The sequence below is a fragment of the Ambystoma mexicanum genome, chromosome 11, assembly GCF_040938575.1.
Source record: "Ambystoma mexicanum isolate Mex_15411 chromosome 11, UKY_AmexF1_1, whole genome shotgun sequence".
In the NCBI taxonomy this organism is placed as follows: Eukaryota; Metazoa; Chordata; class Amphibia; order Caudata; family Ambystomatidae; genus Ambystoma; species Ambystoma mexicanum.
In genome coordinates this window covers 824,805,068-824,822,773 of record NC_090934.1, presented here as the reverse complement: position 1 = coordinate 824,822,773, position 17,706 = coordinate 824,805,068, and the positions used below count along the sequence as shown (strand labels likewise).

Here is a 17,706-nt window from a genome sequence, read left to right as displayed (position 1 = left end):
TCCCCCATTTCCCTAAGTGCATTGCATGGGGCTCTGGGAGGCGTGCACATTTGTCTGAAACACAAAGATCCCCTAGCAATAAAAGGCGTAGGACCCCAGTTCGCATTTCTTAGAATTTGAGGAGGCACTCAGAGTTGTCTCGGGCGTGACTGTACCTTTCATAGGAGATGTGCTAATCCCCAAACCCTCTTCCTTTGTCCCAGTAATCTGTCCTAGGGCCTCTAGCAAGTTGTTTTCTGAAACAAAGCTTACCTGAACATCCTGTAAAATTGGTAACTTTTCAGTAGCAGTACAGTGCAGTATATAGCATTCCTGTTGCGCACAGCATCTAGATCCAAAAATTGCTTACTCTACCCCAGAAATTAGAATTCACCCAGTCAAACAGAGGGATCTATAAAGAGCATGGCAAGTAGTTAACATAAGCTACTTCCCCCAAGTTCTCTTGGTGCACTCTGCTGCCCTCTTTTAACAGAAGAATGCAACTGCAGGTCTTGCTTCTCAGCAAGGTACCTACATATAGAAACCTTGGTGCACTCTTGCTAAATCTGCTGGAATGTGTCTTCTATTGTGCCCAAGGTGGTTGTGTATTTGGGGACTCAGGGAAGCAAGGGAGCAGTCTAATGCACTGCAGTGCTACGAGAGGCATGCCTTTTTCAGAAAAAAGTTCAGGTTTTCTGCCAATCAGAAAAAAATAGCAATGCAATCAGGCCAAAGGCAGAACACACATGCCAGTGAGTCTCTGTGGCACAATTGGTTAGCGCGTTCGGCTGTTAACCGAAAAGACGCTGCTGTTTTTGGCACAAAGACACAGAGTGTTCCACTCAGTAAACCTGAGTCATTTCTCCCTTGTTCTCTGGGTTCAGCCTACTGTCCCCTTTTAACACAAGTGCGCAACTGTGGCTTTCTCCTCATAGCAAGTTATGCCTACACAGAGGACATTTGGTGCACTGTTGATGGGCTCTGTCCTCTACTAAATCCCCTGTGTTTGTGGATTAGGGGAGGTAGGGAAGTGCTTGATACCCTGATTTGCTGTGGGAAATAGAGCTATTTTAGAAATATTTTCAGGTTGCCTGGGAAGCATAAGCAAACAGCACACCAATCAGGCCCCAGTGTAAGCACTGCATGAGTCTCTGTGGCGCAATCGGTTAGCGCGTTCGGCTGTTAACCGAAAGGTTGGTGGTTCAAGCCCACCCAGGGACGATGCATTTTGGCTCAAAAATTCAGCATGACCAACTATGAACTTCTGTTTACCTCTCGCAGGTCTCGTCTGCTGACGTCCAAAAAATCCAATAAACTGCAAGCAATTCTTCTCGCTTGCTTTAGTTTTTCAAAACTTGCCATTCAATTCATAAACATCAAGACTTCATGGGAAGGGTTTGGCTGCAGCGTGTACTGATGCACAGAAGGAAGCTATCCTAGCCAGTCTACTTAAAGAAGCAATGAGGCTCTGCAGGTGCATGTACGTCTCCTACCTTTATTCTGTCATCAGACACACCAGGTGGAGTACCGCATGGACCTCGTGGCGCAATGGTAGCTTGTCTGACTCCAGATCCGAAGGTTTCGTGTTCAAATCACGTCGGGGTCATATTTGCTTTTCCCACTCTGAAATATAAAATTGCTCTTCAGTATCTCGTTATTTCAACCTGACTGCATCTTTGTGCTCTGGGCCTAGTTGTTCTGGCGTTTCGAATGTAAACTTTGCAGCAGGGAAGTATCATATTGACAGACACCCATGAAGGACATGGTCAACCTTTAAAGCAGGCCAATCTCTATGTTTTACTGGATGCAGCAGAAGTATTTCCTCTTTACCATCTCTTCAAGTGGGCCTGACTGATGTGCTGTTTTGTGCACGCTACGTGGGCTTTGTAAAGCATACCTCTGCCATTTGCATGGTCTCCTAGCGCTGTCAATATTTTCGTGTAATCGCTGAATGCTGCACTGTCCCGGGAACTCTAGGTGTGACTAAAGGATATATGCTGGGGCCCCGAAAGGGGGTCGGCAGTCTAGTGGCAATGCCCATCACTTTGTAGTTTGGGTTTGTGAGTTCAGGTACCGGTCTGGTGTCAGAAAACTGTAAGCACCCTCCCAATCAACTGTCGGTCCTGGATTGTGAGGATTTCCCCTTATACTGGTCTCAGTAGACACATTTCCATTTTACTTTTTCACTCTCACATTGCCTATTTCTCTCTCTCTCATAGATACATTATAGACAAGAGAGACATTGTCAGCGAGTGGGCTTCACAGCACCTTCCCCCCTTTCCCTAAGTGCATTGCATGGGGCTCTGGGAGGCGTGCACATTTGTCTGAAACACAAAGATCCACTGGCAATAAAAGGCGTAAAACCCCAGTTCGCATTTCTTAGAATTTGAGGAGGCACTCAGAGTTGTCTCGGGCGTGACTGTACCTTTCATAGGAGATGTGCTAATCCCCAAACCCTCTTCCTTTGTCCCAGTAATCTGTCCTAGGGCCTCTAGCAAGTTGTTTTCTGAAACAAAGCTTACCTGAACATCCTGTAAAATTGGTAACTTTTCAGTAGCAGTACAGTGCAGTATATAGCATTCCTGTTGCGCACAGCATCTAGATCCAAAAATTGCTTACTCTACCCCAGAAATTAGAATTCACCCAGTCAAACAGAGGGATCTATAAAGATCATGGCAAGTAGTTAACATAAGCTACTTCCCCCAAGTTCTCTTGGTGCACTCTGCTGCCCTCTTTTAACAGAAGAATGCAACTGCAGGTCCTGCTTCTCAGCAAGGTACCTACATATAGAATCCTTGGTGCACTCTTGCTAAATCTGCTGGAATGTGTCTTCTATTGTGCCCAAGGTGGTTGTGTATTTGGGGACTCAGGGAAGCAAGGGAGCAGTCTAATGCACTGCAGTGCTAAGAGAGGCATGCCTTTTTCAGAAAAAAGTTCAGGTTTTCTGCCAATCAGAAAAAAATAGCAATGCAATCAGGCCAAAGGCAGAACACACATGCCAGTGAGTCTCTGTGGCGCAATTGGTTAGCGCGTTCGGCTGTTAACCGAAAAGACGCTGCTGTTTTTGGCACAAAGACACAGAGTGTTCCACTCAGTAAACCTGAGTCATTTCTCCCGTGTTCTCTGGGTTCAGCCTACTGTCCCCTTTTAACACAAGTGCGCAACTGTGGCTTTCTCCTCATAGCAAGTTATGCCTACACAGAGGGCATTTGGTGCACTGTTGATGGGCTCTGTCCTCTACTAAATCCCCTGTGTTTGTGGATTACGGGAGGTAGGGAAGTACCTGATACCCTGATTTGCTGTGGGAAATAGAGCTATTTTAGAAATATTTTCAGGTTGCCTGGGGAGCATAAGCAAACAGCACACCAATCAGGCCCCAGTGTAAGCACTGCATGAGTCTCTGTGGCGCAATCGGTTAGCGCGTTCGGCTGTTAACCGAAAGGTTGGTGGTTCAAGCCCACCCAGGGACGATGCATTTTGGCTCAAAAATTCAGCATGACCAACTATGAACTTCTGTTTACCTCTCGCAGGTCTCGTCTGCTGACGTCCAAAAAATCCAATAAACTGCAAGCAATTCTTCTCGCTTGCTTTAGTTTTTCAAAACTTGCCATTCAATTCATAAACATCAAGACTTCATGGGAAGGGTTTGGCTGCAGCGTGTACTGATGCACAGAAGGAAGCTATCCTAGCCAGTCTACTTAAAGAAGCAATGAGGCTCTGCAGGTGCATGTACGTCTCCTACCTTTATTCTGTCATCAGACACACCAGGTGGACTGCCACTAGGACCTCGTGGCGCAATGGTAGGGCGTCTGACTCCAGATCAGAAGGTTGCGTGTTCAAATCACGTCGGGGGCATATTTGCTTTTCCCACTCTGAAATACAAAATTGCTCTTCAGTATCTCGTTATTTCAACCTGACTGCATCTTTGTGCTCTGGGACTAGTTGTTCTGGCGTTTCGAATGTAAGCTTTGCAGCAGGGAAGTATCATATTGACAGACACCCATGAAGGACATGGTCAACCTTTAAAGCAGGCCAATCTCTATGTTTCACTGGATGCAGCAGAAGTATTTCCTCTTTACCATCTCTTCAAGTGGGCCTGACTGATGTGCTGTTTTGTGCACGCTACGTGGGCTTTGTAAAGCATACCTCTGCCATTTGCATGGCCTCCTAGCGCTGTCAATTTTTTCGTGTAATCGCTGAATGCTGCAGTGTCCTGGGAACTCTAGGTGTGACTAAAGGATATATGTTGGGGCCCCGAAAGGGGGTCGGCAGTCTAGTGGCAATGCCCATCACTTTGCAGTTTGGGTTTGTGAGTTCAGGTACCGGTCTGGTGTCGGAAACCTGTAAGCGCCCTCCCAATCAACTGTCGGTCCTGGATTGTGAGGATTTCCCCTTATACTGGTCTCAGTAGACACATTTCCATTTTACTTTTTCACTCTCGCATTGCCTATTTCTCTCTCTCTCATAGATACATTATAGACAAGAGAGACATTGTCAGCGAGAGGGCTTCACAGCACCTTCCCCCATTTCCCTAAGTGCATTGCATGGGGCTCTGGGAGGCGTGCACATTTGTCTGAAACACAAAGATCCCCTAGCAATAAAAGGCGTAGGACCCCAGTTCGCATTTCTTAGAATTTGAGGAGGCACTCAGAGTTGTCTCGGGCGTGACTGTACCTTTCATAGGAGATGTGCTAATCCCCAAACCCTCTTCCTTTGTCCCAGTAATCTGTCCTAGGGCCTCTAGCAAGTTGTTTTCTGAAACAAAGCTTACCTGAACATCCTGTAAAATTGGTAACTTTTCAGTAGCAGTACAGTGCAGTATATAGCATTCCTGTTGCGCACAGCATCTAGATCCAAAAATTGCTTACTCTACCCCAGAAATTAGAATTCACCCAGTCAAACAGAGGGATCTATAAAGAGCATGGCAAGTAGTTAACATAAGCTACTTCCCCCAAGTTCTCTTGGTGCACTCTGCTGCCCTCTTTTAACAGAAGAATGCAACTGCAGGTCTTGCTTCTCAGCAAGGTACCTACATATAGAAACCTTGGTGCACTCTTGCTAAATCTGCTGGAATGTGTCTTCTATTGTGCCCAAGGTGGTTGTGTATTTGGGGACTCAGGGAAGCAAGGGAGCAGTCTAATGCACTGCAGTGCTACGAGAGGCATGCCTTTTTCAGAAAAAAGTTCAGGTTTTCTGCCAATCAGAAAAAAATAGCAATGCAATCAGGCCAAAGGCAGAACACACATGCCAGTGAGTCTCTGTGGCACAATTGGTTAGCGCGTTCGGCTGTTAACCGAAAAGACGCTGCTGTTTTTGGCACAAAGACACAGAGTGTTCCACTCAGTAAACCTGAGTCATTTCTCCCGTGTTCTCTGGGTTCAGCCTACTGTCCCCTTTTAACACAAGTGCGCAACTGTGGCTTTCTCCTCATAGCAAGTTATGCCTACACAGAGGACATTTGGTGCACTGTTGATGGGCTCTGTCCTCTACTAAATCCCCTGTGTTTGTGGATTAGGGGAGGTAGGGAAGTGCTTGATACCCTGATTTGCTGTGGGAAATAGAGCTATTTTAGAAATATTTTCAGGTTGCCTGGGAAGCATAAGCAAACAGCACACCAATCAGGCCCCAGTGTAAGCACTGCATGAGTCTCTGTGGCGCAATCGGTTAGCGCGTTCGGCTGTTAACCGAAAGGTTGGTGGTTCAAGCCCACCCAGGGACGATGCATTTTGGCTCAAAAATTCAGCATGACCAACTATGAACTTCTGTTTACCTCTCGCAGGTCTCGTCTGCTGACGTCCAAAAAATCCAATAAACTGCAAGCAATTCTTCTCGCTTGCTTTAGTTTTTCAAAACTTGCCATTCAATTCATAAACATCAAGACTTCATGGGAAGGGTTTGGCTGCAGCGTGTACTGATGCACAGAAGGAAGCTATCCTAGCCAGTCTACTTAAAGAAGCAATGAGGCTCTGCAGGTGCATGTACGTCTCCTACCTTTATTCTGTCATCAGACACACCAGGTGGAGTACCGCATGGACCTCGTGGCGCAATGGTAGCTTGTCTGACTCCAGATCCGAAGGTTTCGTGTTCAAATCACGTCGGGGTCATATTTGCTTTTCCCACTCTGAAATATAAAATTGCTCTTCAGTATCTCGTTATTTCAACCTGACTGCATCTTTGTGCTCTGGGCCTAGTTGTTCTGGCGTTTCGAATGTAAGCTTTGCAGCAGGGAAGTATCATATTGACAGACACCCATGAAGGACATGGTCAACCTTTAAAGCAGGCCAATCTCTATGTTTTACTGGATGCAGCAGAAGTATTTCCTCTTTACCATCTCTTCAAGTGGGCCTGACTGATGTGCTGTTTTGTGCACGCTACGTGGGCTTTGTAAAGCATACCTCTGCCATTTGCATGGCCTCCTAGCGCTGTCAATATTTTCGTGTAATCGCTGAATGCTGCACTGTCCTGGGAACTCTAGGTGTGACTAAAGGATATATGCTGGGGCCCCGAAAGGGGGTCGGCAGTCTAGTGGCAATGCCCATCACTTTGTAGTTTGGGTTTGTGAGTTCAGGTACCGGTCTGGTGTCAGAAAACTGTAAGCGCCCTCCCAATCAACTGTCGGTCCTGGATTGTGAGGATTTCCCCTTATACTGGTCTCAGTAGACACATTTCCATTTTACTTTTTCACTCTCGCATTGCCTATTTCTCTCTCTCTCATAGATACATTATAGACAAGAGAGACATTGTCAGCGAGAGGGCTTCACAGCACCTTCCCCCATTTCCCTAAGTGCATTGCAAGGGGCTCTGGGAGGCGTGCACATTTGTCTGAAACACAAAGATCCACTGGCAATAAAAAGCGTAGGTCCCTAGTTTGCATTTCTTAGAATTTGAGGTGACACTCAGAGTTGTCTCGGGCGTGACTGTACCTTTCATAGGAGATGTGCTAATCCCCAAACCCTCTTCCTTTGTCCCAGTAATTTGTCTTAGTGCCTCTAGCAAGTTGTTTTCTGAAACAAAGCTTACCTGAACATCCTGTAAAATTGGTAACTTTTCAGTAGCAGTACAGTGCAGTATATAGCATTCCTGTTGCGCACAGCATCTAGATCCAAAAATTGCTTAATCTACCCCAGAAATTAGAATTCACCCAGTCAAACAGAGGGATCTATAAAGAGCATATAGAAATAGAGCTATTTTAGAAATATTTTCAGGTTGCCTGGGAAGCATAAGCAAACAGCACACCAATCAGGCCCCTGTGTAAGAACTGCATGAGTCTCTGTGGCGCAATCGGTTAGCGCGTTGGGCTGTTAACCGAAAGGTTGGTGGTTCAAGCCCACCCAGGGACGGTGCATTTTGGCTCAAAAATTCAGCGTGACCAACTATGGACTTCTGTTTACCTCTCGCAGGTCTCGTCTGCTGACGTCCAAAAAATCCAATAAACTGCAAGCAATTCTTCTCGCTTGCTTTAGTTTTTCAAAACTTGCCATTCAATTCATAAACATCAAGACTTCATGGGAAGGGTTTGGCTGCAGCGTGTACTGATGCACAGAAGGAAGCTATCCTAGCCAGTCTACTTAAAGAAGCAATGAGGCTCTGCAGGTGCATGTACGTCTCCTACCTTTATTCTGTCATCAGACACACCAGGTTGCCACTAGGACCTCGTGGCGCAATGGTAGGGCGTCTGACTCCAGATCAGAAGGTTGCGTGTTCAAATCACGTCGGGGGCATATTTGCTTTTCCCACTCTGAAATACAAAATTGCTCTTCAGTATCTCGTTATTTCAACCTGACTGCATCTTTGTGCTCTGGGCCTAGTTGTTCTGGCGTTTCGAATGTAAGCTTTGCAGCAGGGAAGTATCATATTGACAGACACCCATGAAGGACATGGTCAACCTTTAAAGCAGGCCAATCTCTATGTTTTACTGGATGCAGCAGAAGTATTTCCTCTTTACCATCTCTTCAAGTGGGCCTGACTGATGTGCTGTTTTGTGCACGCTACGTGGGCTTTGTAAAGCATACCTCTGCCATTTGCATGGCCTCCTAGCGCTGTCAATATTTTCGTGTAATCGCTGAATGCTGCACTGTCCTGGGAACTCTAGGTGTGACTAAAGGATATATGCTGGGGCCCCGAAAGGGGGTCGGCAGTCTAGTGGCAATGCCCATCACTTTGTAGTTTGGGTTTGTGAGTTCAGGTACCGGTCTGGTGTCAGAAAACTGTAAGCGCCCTCCCAATCAACTGTCGGTCCTGGATTGTGAGGATTTCCCCTTATACTGGTCTCAGTAGACACATTTCCATTTTACTTTTTCACTCTCGCATTGCCTATTTCTCTCTCTCTCATAGATACATTATAGACAAGAGAGACATTGTCAGCGAGAGGGCTTCACAGCACCTTCCCCCATTTCCCTAAGTGCATTGCAAGGGGCTCTGGGAGGCGTGCACATTTGTCTGAAACACAAAGATCCACTGGCAATAAAAGGCGTAGGACCCCAGTTCGCATTTCTTAGAATTTGAGGAGGCACTCAGAGTTGTCTCGGGCGTGACTGTACCTTTCATAGGAGATGTGCTAATCCCCAAACCCTCTTCCTTTGTCCCAGTAATCTGTCCTAGGGCCTCTAGCAAGTTGTTTTCTGAAACAAAGCTTACCTGAACATCCTGTAAAATTGGTAACTTTTCAGTAGCAGTACAGTGCAGTATATAGCATTCCTGTTGCGCACAGCATCTAGATCCAAAAATTGCTTACTCTACCCCAGAAATTAGAATTCACCCAGTCAAACAGAGGGATCTATAAAGATCATGGCAAGTAGTTAACATAAGCTACTTCCCCCAAGTTCTCTTGATGCACTCTGCTGCCCTCTTTTAACAGAAGAATGCAACTGCAGGTCTTGCTTCTCAGCAAGGTACCTACATATAGAAACCTTGGTGCACTCTTGCTAAATCTGCTGGAATGTGTCTTCTATTGTGCCCAAGGTGGTTGTGTATTTGGGGACTCAGGGAAGCAAGGGAGCAGTCTAATGCACTGCAGTGCTACGAGAGGCATGCCTTTTTCAGAAAAAAGTTCAGGTTTTCTGCCAATCAGAAAAAAATAGCAATGCAATCAGGCCAAAGGCAGAACACACATGCCAGTGAGTCTCTGTGGCACAATTGGTTAGCGCGTTCGGCTGTTAACCGAAAAGACGCTGCTGTTTTTGGCACAAAGACACAGAGTGTTCCACTCAGTAAACCTGAGTCATTTCTCCCGTGTTCTCTGGGTTCAGCCTACTGTCCCCTTTTAACACAAGGGCGCAACTGTGGCTTTCTCCTCATAGCAAGTTATGCCTACACAGAGGACATTTGGTGCACTGTTGATGGGCTCTGTCCTCTACTAAATCCCCTGTGTTTGTGGATTAGGGGAGGTAGGGAAGTGCTTGATACCCTGATTTGCTGTGGGAAATAGAGCTATTTTAGAAATATTTTCAGGTTGCCTGGGAAGCATAAGCAAACAGCACACCAATCAGGCCCCAGTGTAAGCACTGCATGACTCTCTGTGGCGCAATCGGTTAGCGCGTTCGGCTGTTAACCGAACGGTTGGTGGTTCAAGCCCACCCAGGGACGATGCATTTTGGCTCAAAAATTCAGCACGACCAACTATGAACTTCTGTTTACCTCTCGCAGGTCTCGTCTGCTGACGTCCAAAAAATCCAATAAACTGCAAGCAATTCTTCTCGCTTGCTTTAGTTTTTCAAAACTTGCCATTCAATTCATAAACATCAAGACTTCATGGGAAGGGTTTGGCTGCAGCGTGTACTGATGCACAGAAGGAAGCTATCCTAGCCAGTCTACTTAAAGAAGCAATGAGGCTCTGCAGGTGCATGTACGTCTCCTACCTTTATTCTGTCATCAGACACACCAGGTGGAGTGCCGCATGGACCTCGTGGCGCAATGGTAGCGCGTCTGACTCCAGATCCGAAGGTTTCGTGTTCAAATCACGTCGGGGTCATGTTTGCTTTTCCCACTCTGAAATATAAAATTGCTCTTCAGTATCTCGTTATTTCAACCTGACTGCATCTTTGTGCTCTGGGCCTAGTTGTTCTGGCGTTTCGAATGTAAACTTTGCAGCAGGGAAGTATCATATTGACAGACACCCATGAAGGACATGGTCAACCTTTAAAGCAGGCCAATCTCTATGTTTTACTGGATGCAGCAGAAGTATTTCCTCTTTACCATCTCTTCAAGTGGGCCTGACTGATGTGCTGTTTTGTGCACGCTACGTGGGCTTTGTAAAGCATACCTCTGCCATTTGCATGGCCTCCTAGTGCTGTCAATATTTTCGTGTAATCGCTGAATGCTGCACTGTCCTGGGAACTCTAGGTGTGACTAAAGGATATATGCTGGGGCCCCGAAAGGGGGTCGGCAGTCTAGTGGCAATGCCCATCACTTTGCAGTTTGGGTTTGTGAGTTCAGGTACCGGTCTGGTGTCGGAAACCTGTAAGCGCCCTCCCAATCAACTGTCGGTCCTGGATTGTGAGGATTTCCCCTTATACTGGTCTCAGTAGACACATTTCCATTTTACTTTTTCACTCTCGCATTGCCTATTTCTCTCTCTCTCATAGATACATTATAGACAAGAGAGACATTGTCAGCGAGAGGGCTTCACAGCACCTTCCCCCATTTCCCTAAGTGCATTGCAAGGGGCTCTGGGAGGCGTGCACATTTGTCTGAAACACAAAGATCCCCTAGCAATAAAAGGCGTAGGACCCCAGTTCGCATTTCTTAGAATTTGAGGAGGCACTCAGAGTTGTCTCGGGCGTGACTGTACCTTTCATAGGAGATGTGCTAATCCCCAAACCCTCTTCCTTTGTCCCAGTAATCTGTCCTAGGGCCTCTAGCAAGTTGTTTTCTGAAACAAAGCTTACCTGAACATCCTGTAAAATTGGTAACTTTTCAGTAGCAGTACAGTGCAGTATATAGCATTCCTGTTGCGCACAGCATCTAGATCCAAAAATTGCTTACTCTACCCCAGAAATTAGAATTCACCCAGTCAAACAGAGGGATCTATAAAGATCATGGCAAGTAGTTAACATAAGCTACTTCCCCCAAGTTCTCTTGGTGCACTCTGCTGCCCTCTTTTAACAGAAGAATGCAACTGCAGGTCCTGCTTCTCAGCAAGGTACCTACATATAGAATCCTTGGTGCACTCTTGCTAAATCTGCTGGAATGTGTCTTCTATTGTGCCCAAGGTGGTTGTGTATTTGGGGACTCAAGGAAGCAAGGGAGCAGTCTAATGCACTGCAGTGCTAAGAGAGGCATGCCTTTTTCAGAAAAAAGTTCAGGTTTTCTGCCAATCATAAAAAAATAGCAATGCAATCAGGCCAAAGGCAGAACACACATGCCAGTGAGTCTCTGTGGCGCAATTGGTTAGCGCGTTCTGCTGTTAACCGAAAAGACGCTGCTGTTTTTGGCACAAAGACACAGAGTGTTCCACTCAGTAAACCTGAGTCATTTCTCCCGTGTTCTCTGGGTTCAGCCTACTGTCCCCTTTTAACACAAGTGCGCAACTGTGGCTTTCTCCTCATAGCAAGTTATGCCTACACAGAGGGCATTTGGTGCACTGTTGATGGGCTCTGTCCTCTACTAAATCCCCTGTGTTTGTGGATTACGGGAGGTAGGGAAGTACTTGATACCCTGATTTGCTGTGGGAAATAGAGCTATTTTAGAAATATTTTCAGGTTGCCTGGGGAGCATAAGCAAACAGCACACCAATCAGGCCCCAGTGTAAGCACTGCATGAGTCTCTGTGGCGCAATCGGTTAGCGCGTTCGGCTGTTAACAGAAAGGTTGGTGGTTCAAGCCCACCCAGGGACGATGCATTTTGGCTCAAAAATTCAGCATGACCAACTATGAACTTCTGTTTACCTCTCGCAGGTCTCGTCTGCTGACGTCCAAAAAATCCAATAAACTGCAAGCAATTCTTCTCGCTTGCTTTAGTTTTTCAAAACTTGCCATTCAATTCATAAACATCAAGACTTCATGGGAAGGGTTTGGCTGCAGCGTGTACTGATGCACAGAAGGAAGCTATCCTAGCCAGTCTACTTAAAGAAGCAATGAGGCTCTGCAGGTGCATGTACGTCTCCTACCTTTATTCTGTCATCAGACACACCAGGTGGACTGCCACTAGGACCTCGTGGCGCAATGGTAGGGCGTCTGACTCCAGATCAGAAGGTTGCGTGTTCAAATCACGTCGGGGGCATATTTGCTTTTCCCACTCTGAAATACAAAATTGCTCTTCAGTATCTCGTTATTTCAACCTGACTGCATCTTTGTGCTCTGGGACTAGTTGTTCTGGCGTTTCGAATGTAAGCTTTGCAGCAGGGAAGTATCATATTGACAGACACCCATGAAGGACATGGTCAACCTTTAAAGCAGGCCAATCTCTATGTTTCACTGGATGCAGCAGAAGTATTTCCTCTTTACCATCTCTTCAAGTGGGCCTGACTGATGTGCTGTTTTGTGCACGCTACGTGGGCTTTGTAAAGCATACCTCTGCCATTTGCATGGCCTCCTAGCGCTGTCAATTTTTTCGTGTAATCGCTGAATGCTGCAGTGTCCTGGGAACTCTAGGTGTGACTAAAGGATATATGTTGGGGCCCCGAAAGGGGGTCGGCAGTCTAGTGGCAATGCCCATCACTTTGCAGTTTGGGTTTGTGAGTTCAGGTACCGGTCTGGTGTCGGAAACCTGTAAGCGCCCTCCCAATCAACTGTCGGTCCTGGATTGTGAGGATTTCCCCTTATACTGGTCTCAGTAGACACATTTCCATTTTACTTTTTCACTCTCGCATTGCCTATTTCTCTCTCTCTCATAGATACATTATAGACAAGAGAGACATTGTCAGCGAGAGGGCTTCACAGCACCTTCCCCCATTTCCCTAAGTGCATTGCATGGGGCTCTGGGAGGCGTGCACATTTGTCTGAAACACAAAGATCCCCTAGCAATAAAAGGCGTAGGACCCCAGTTCGCATTTCTTAGAATTTGAGGAGGCACTCAGAGTTGTCTCGGGCGTGACTGTACCTTTCATAGGAGATGTGCTAATCCCCAAACCCTCTTCCTTTGTCCCAGTAATCTGTCCTAGGGCCTCTAGCAAGTTGTTTTCTGAAACAAAGCTTACCTGAACATCCTGTAAAATTGGTAACTTTTCAGTAGCAGTACAGTGCAGTATATAGCATTCCTGTTGCGCACAGCATCTAGATCCAAAAATTGCTTACTCTACCCCAGAAATTAGAATTCACCCAGTCAAACAGAGGGATCTATAAAGAGCATGGCAAGTAGTTAACATAAGCTACTTCCCCCAAGTTCTCTTGGTGCACTCTGCTGCCCTCTTTTAACAGAAGAATGCAACTGCAGGTCTTGCTTCTCAGCAAGGTACCTACATATAGAAACCTTGGTGCACTCTTGCTAAATCTGCTGGAATGTGTCTTCTATTGTGCCCAAGGTGGTTGTGTATTTGGGGACTCAGGGAAGCAAGGGAGCAGTCTAATGCACTGCAGTGCTACGAGAGGCATGCCTTTTTCAGAAAAAAGTTCAGGTTTTCTGCCAATCAGAAAAAAATAGCAATGCAATCAGGCCAAAGGCAGAACACACATGCCAGTGAGTCTCTGTGGCACAATTGGTTAGCGCGTTCGGCTGTTAACCGAAAAGACGCTGCTGTTTTTGGCACAAAGACACAGAGTGTTCCACTCAGTAAACCTGAGTCATTTCTCCCGTGTTCTCTGGGTTCAGCCTACTGTCCCCTTTTAACACAAGTGCGCAACTGTGGCTTTCTCCTCATAGCAAGTTATGCCTACACAGAGGACATTTGGTGCACTGTTGATGGGCTCTGTCCTCTACTAAATCCCCTGTGTTTGTGGATTAGGGGAGGTAGGGAAGTGCTTGATACCCTGATTTGCTGTGGGAAATAGAGCTATTTTAGAAATATTTTCAGGTTGCCTGGGAAGCATAAGCAAACAGCACACCAATCAGGCCCCAGTGTAAGCACTGCATGAGTCTCTGTGGCGCAATCGGTTAGCGCGTTCGGCTGTTAACCGAAAGGTTGGTGGTTCAAGCCCACCCAGGGACGATGCATTTTGGCTCAGAAATTCAGCATGACCAACTATGAACTTCTGTTTACCTCTCGCAGGTCTCGTCTGCTGACGTCCAAAAAATCCAATAAACTGCAAGCAATTCTTCTCGCTTGCTTTAGTTTTTCAAAACTTGCCATTCAATTCATAAACATCAAGACTTCATGGGAAGGGTTTGGCTGCAGCGTGTACTGATGCACAGAAGGAAGCTATCCTAGCCAGTCTACTTAAAGAAGCAATGAGGCTCTGCAGGTGCATGTACGTCTCCTACCTTTATTCTGTCATCAGACACACCAGGTGGAGTACCGCATGGACCTCGTGGCGCAATGGTAGCTTGTCTGACTCCAGATCCGAAGGTTTCGTGTGCAAATCACGTCGGGGTCATATTTGCTTTTCCCACTCTGAAATATAAAATTGCTCTTCAGTATCTCGTTATTTCAACCTGACTGCATCTTTGTGCTCTGGGCCTAGTTGTTCTGGCGTTTCGAATGTAAACTTTGCAGCAGGGAAGTATCATATTGACAGACACCCATGAAGGACATGGTCAACCTTTAAAGCAGGCCAATCTCTATGTTTTACTGGATGCAGCAGAAGTATTTCCTCTTTACCATCTCTTCAAGTGGGCCTGACTGATGTGCTGTTTTGTGCACGCTACGTGGGCTTTGTAAAGCATACCTCTGCCATTTGCATGGTCTCCTAGCGCTGTCAATATTTTCGTGTAATCGCTGAATGCTGCACTGTCCCGGGAACTCTAGGTGTGACTAAAGGATATATGCTGGGGCCCCGAAAGGGGGTCGGCAGTCTAGTGGCAATGCCCATCACTTTGTAGTTTGGGTTTGTGAGTTCAGGTACCGGTCTGGTGTCAGAAAACTGTAAGCGCCCTCCCAATCAACTGTCGGTCCTGGATTGTGAGGATTTCCCCTTATACTGGTCTCAGTAGACACATTTCCATTTTACTTTTTCACTCTCACATTGCCTATTTCTCTCTCTCTCATAGATACATTATAGACAAGAGAGACATTGTCAGCGAGTGGGCTTCACAGCACCTTCCCCCCTTTCCCTAAGTGCATTGCATGGGGCTCTGGGAGGCGTGCACATTTGTCTGAAACACAAAGATCCACTGGCAATAAAAGGCGTAAGACCCCAGTTCGCATTTCTTAGAATTTGAGGAGGCACTCAGAGTTGTCTCAGGCGTGACTGTACCTTTCATAGGAGATGTGCTAATCCCCAAACCCTCTTCCTTTGTCCCAGTAATCTGTCCTAGGGCCTCTAGCAAGTTGTTTTCTGAAACAAAGCTTACCTGAACATCCTGTAAAATTGGTAACTTTTCAGTAGCAGTACAGTGCAGTATATAGCATTCCTGTTGCGCACAGCATCTAGATCCAAAAATTGCTTACTCTACCCCAGAAATTAGAATTCACCCAGTCAAACAGAGGGATCTATAAAGATCATGGCAAGTAGTTAACATAAGCTACTTCCCCCAAGTTCTCTTGGTGCACTCTGCTGCCCTCTTTTAACAGAAGAATGCAACTGCAGGTCCTGCTTCTCAGCAAGGTACCTACATATAGAATCCTTGGTGCACTCTTGCTAAATCTGCTGGAATGTGTCTTCTATTGTGCCCAAGGTGGTTGTGTATTTGGGGACTCAGGGAAGCAAGGGAGCAGTCTAATGCACTGCAGTGCTAAGAGAGGCATGCCTTTTTCAGAAAAAAGTTCAGGTTTTCTGCCAATCAGAAAAAAATAGCAATGCAATCAGGCCAAAGGCAGAACACACATGCCAGTGAGTCTCTGTGGCGCAATTGGTTAGCGCGTTCGGCTGTTAACCGAAAAGACGCTGCTGTTTTTGGCACAAAGACACAGAGTGTTCCACTCAGTAAACCTGAGTCATTTCTCCCGTGTTCTCTGGGTTCAGCCTACTGTCCCCTTTTAACACAAGTGCGCAACTGTGGCTTTCTCCTCATAGCAAGTTATGCCTACACAGAGGGCATTTGGTGCACTGTTGATGGGCTCTGTCCTCTACTAAATCCCCTGTGTTTGTGGATTACGGGAGGTAGGGAAGTACTTGATACCCTGATTTGCTGTGGGAAATAGAGCTATTTTAGAAATATTTTCAGGTTGCCTGGGGAGCATAAGCAAACAGCACACCAATCAGGCCCCAGTGTAAGCACTGCATGAGTCTCTGTGGCGCAATCGGTTAGCGCGTTCGGCTGTTAACCGAAAGGTTGGTGGTTCAAGCCCACCCAGAGACGATGCATTTTGGCTCAAAAATTCAGCATGACCAACTATGAACTTCTGTTTACCTCTCGCAGGTCTCGTCTGCTGACGTCCAAAAAATCCAATAAACTGCAAGCAATTCTTCTCGCTTGCTTTAGTTTTTCAAAACTTGCCATTCAATTCATAAACATCAAGACTTCATGGGAAGGGTTTGGCTGCAGCGTGTACTGATGCACAGAAGGAAGCTATCCTAGCCAGTCTACTTAAAGAAGCAATGAGGCTCTGCAGGTGCATGTACGTCTCCTACCTTTATTCTGTCATCAGACACACCAGGTTGCCACTTGGACCTCGTGGCACAATGGTAGGGCGTCTGACTCCAGATCAGAAGGTTGCGTGTTCAAATCACGTCGGGGGCATATTTGCTTTTCCCACTCTGAAATACAAAATTGCTCTTCAGTATCTCGTTATTTCAACCTGACTGCATCTTTGTGCTCTGGGCCTAGTTGTTCTGGCGTTTCGAATGTAAGCTTTGCAGCAGGGAAGTATCATATTGACAGACACCCATGAAGGACATGGTCAACCTTTAAAGCAGGCCAATCTCTATGTTTTACTGGATGCAGCAGAAGTATTTCCTCTTTACCATCTCTTCAAGTGGGCCTGACTGATGTGCTGTTTTGTGCACGCTACGTGGGCTTTGTAAAGCATACCTCTGCCATTTGCATGGCCTCCTAGCGCTGTCAATATTTTCGTGTAATCGCTGAATGCTGCACTGTCCTGGGAACTCTAGGTGTGACTAAAGGATATATGCTGGGGCCCCGAAAGGGGGTCGGCAGTCTAGTGGCAATGCCCATCACTTTGTAGTTTGGGTTTGTGAGTTCAGGTACCGGTCTGGTGTCAGAAAACTGTAAGCGCCCTCCCAATCAACTGTCGGTCCTGGATTGTGAGGATTTCCCCTTATACTGGTCTCAGTAGACACATTTCCATTTTACTTTTTCACTCTCGCATTGCCTATTTCTCTCTCTCTCATAGATACATTATAGACAAGAAAGACATTGTCAGCGAGAGGGCTTCACAGCACCTTCCCCCATTTCCCTAAGTGCATTGCATGGGGCTCTGGGAGGCGTGCACATTTGTCTGAAACACAAAGATCCACTGGCAATAAAAGGCGTAGGACCCCAGTTCGCATTTCTTAGAATTTGAGGAGGCACTCAGAGTTGTCTCGGGCGTGACTGTACCTTTCATAGGAGATGTGCTAATCCCCAAACCCTCTTCCTTTGTCCCAGTAATCTGTCCTAGGGCCTCTAGCAAGTTGTTTTCTGAAACAAAGCTTACCTGAACATCCTGTAAAATTGGTAACTTTTCAGTAGCAGTACAGTGCAGTATATAGCATTCCTGTTGCGCACAGCATCTAGATCCAAAAATTGCTTACT

At 46.4% G+C, this 17,706-nt stretch overlaps 8 non-coding genes across 8 annotated transcripts; all 8 read left to right on the top strand.

Annotated features, from left to right (window-relative positions):
* Nucleotides 1-1,126: 1,126 nt before the first annotated feature.
* On the top strand, nucleotides 1,127-1,200 carry TRNAN-GUU (transfer RNA asparagine (anticodon GUU)). Its single transcript has one exon. It is a non-coding gene; the product is annotated as a tRNA-Asn (tRNA).
* A 2,175-nt stretch (nucleotides 1,201-3,375) lies between these two features.
* TRNAN-GUU (transfer RNA asparagine (anticodon GUU)) lies at nucleotides 3,376-3,449 on the top strand. The gene has a single exon. It is a non-coding gene; the product is annotated as a tRNA-Asn (tRNA).
* A 2,175-nt stretch (nucleotides 3,450-5,624) lies between these two features.
* Nucleotides 5,625-5,698, top strand: TRNAN-GUU (transfer RNA asparagine (anticodon GUU)). The gene has a single exon. It is a non-coding gene; the product is annotated as a tRNA-Asn (tRNA).
* Nucleotides 5,699-7,245: 1,547 nt separating this feature from the next.
* On the top strand, nucleotides 7,246-7,319 carry TRNAN-GUU (transfer RNA asparagine (anticodon GUU)). The gene has a single exon. It is a non-coding gene; the product is annotated as a tRNA-Asn (tRNA).
* Nucleotides 7,320-11,739: 4,420 nt separating this feature from the next.
* TRNAN-GUU (transfer RNA asparagine (anticodon GUU)) lies at nucleotides 11,740-11,813 on the top strand. The gene has a single exon. It is a non-coding gene; the product is annotated as a tRNA-Asn (tRNA).
* Nucleotides 11,814-13,988: 2,175 nt separating this feature from the next.
* TRNAN-GUU (transfer RNA asparagine (anticodon GUU)) lies at nucleotides 13,989-14,062 on the top strand. The gene has a single exon. It is a non-coding gene; the product is annotated as a tRNA-Asn (tRNA).
* A 2,175-nt stretch (nucleotides 14,063-16,237) lies between these two features.
* On the top strand, nucleotides 16,238-16,311 carry TRNAN-GUU (transfer RNA asparagine (anticodon GUU)). The gene has a single exon. It is a non-coding gene; the product is annotated as a tRNA-Asn (tRNA).
* Nucleotides 16,312-16,620: 309 nt separating this feature from the next.
* TRNAW-CCA (transfer RNA tryptophan (anticodon CCA)) lies at nucleotides 16,621-16,692 on the top strand. The gene has a single exon. It is a non-coding gene; the product is annotated as a tRNA-Trp (tRNA).
* The last annotated feature ends 1,014 nt before the right edge of the window (nucleotides 16,693-17,706 follow it).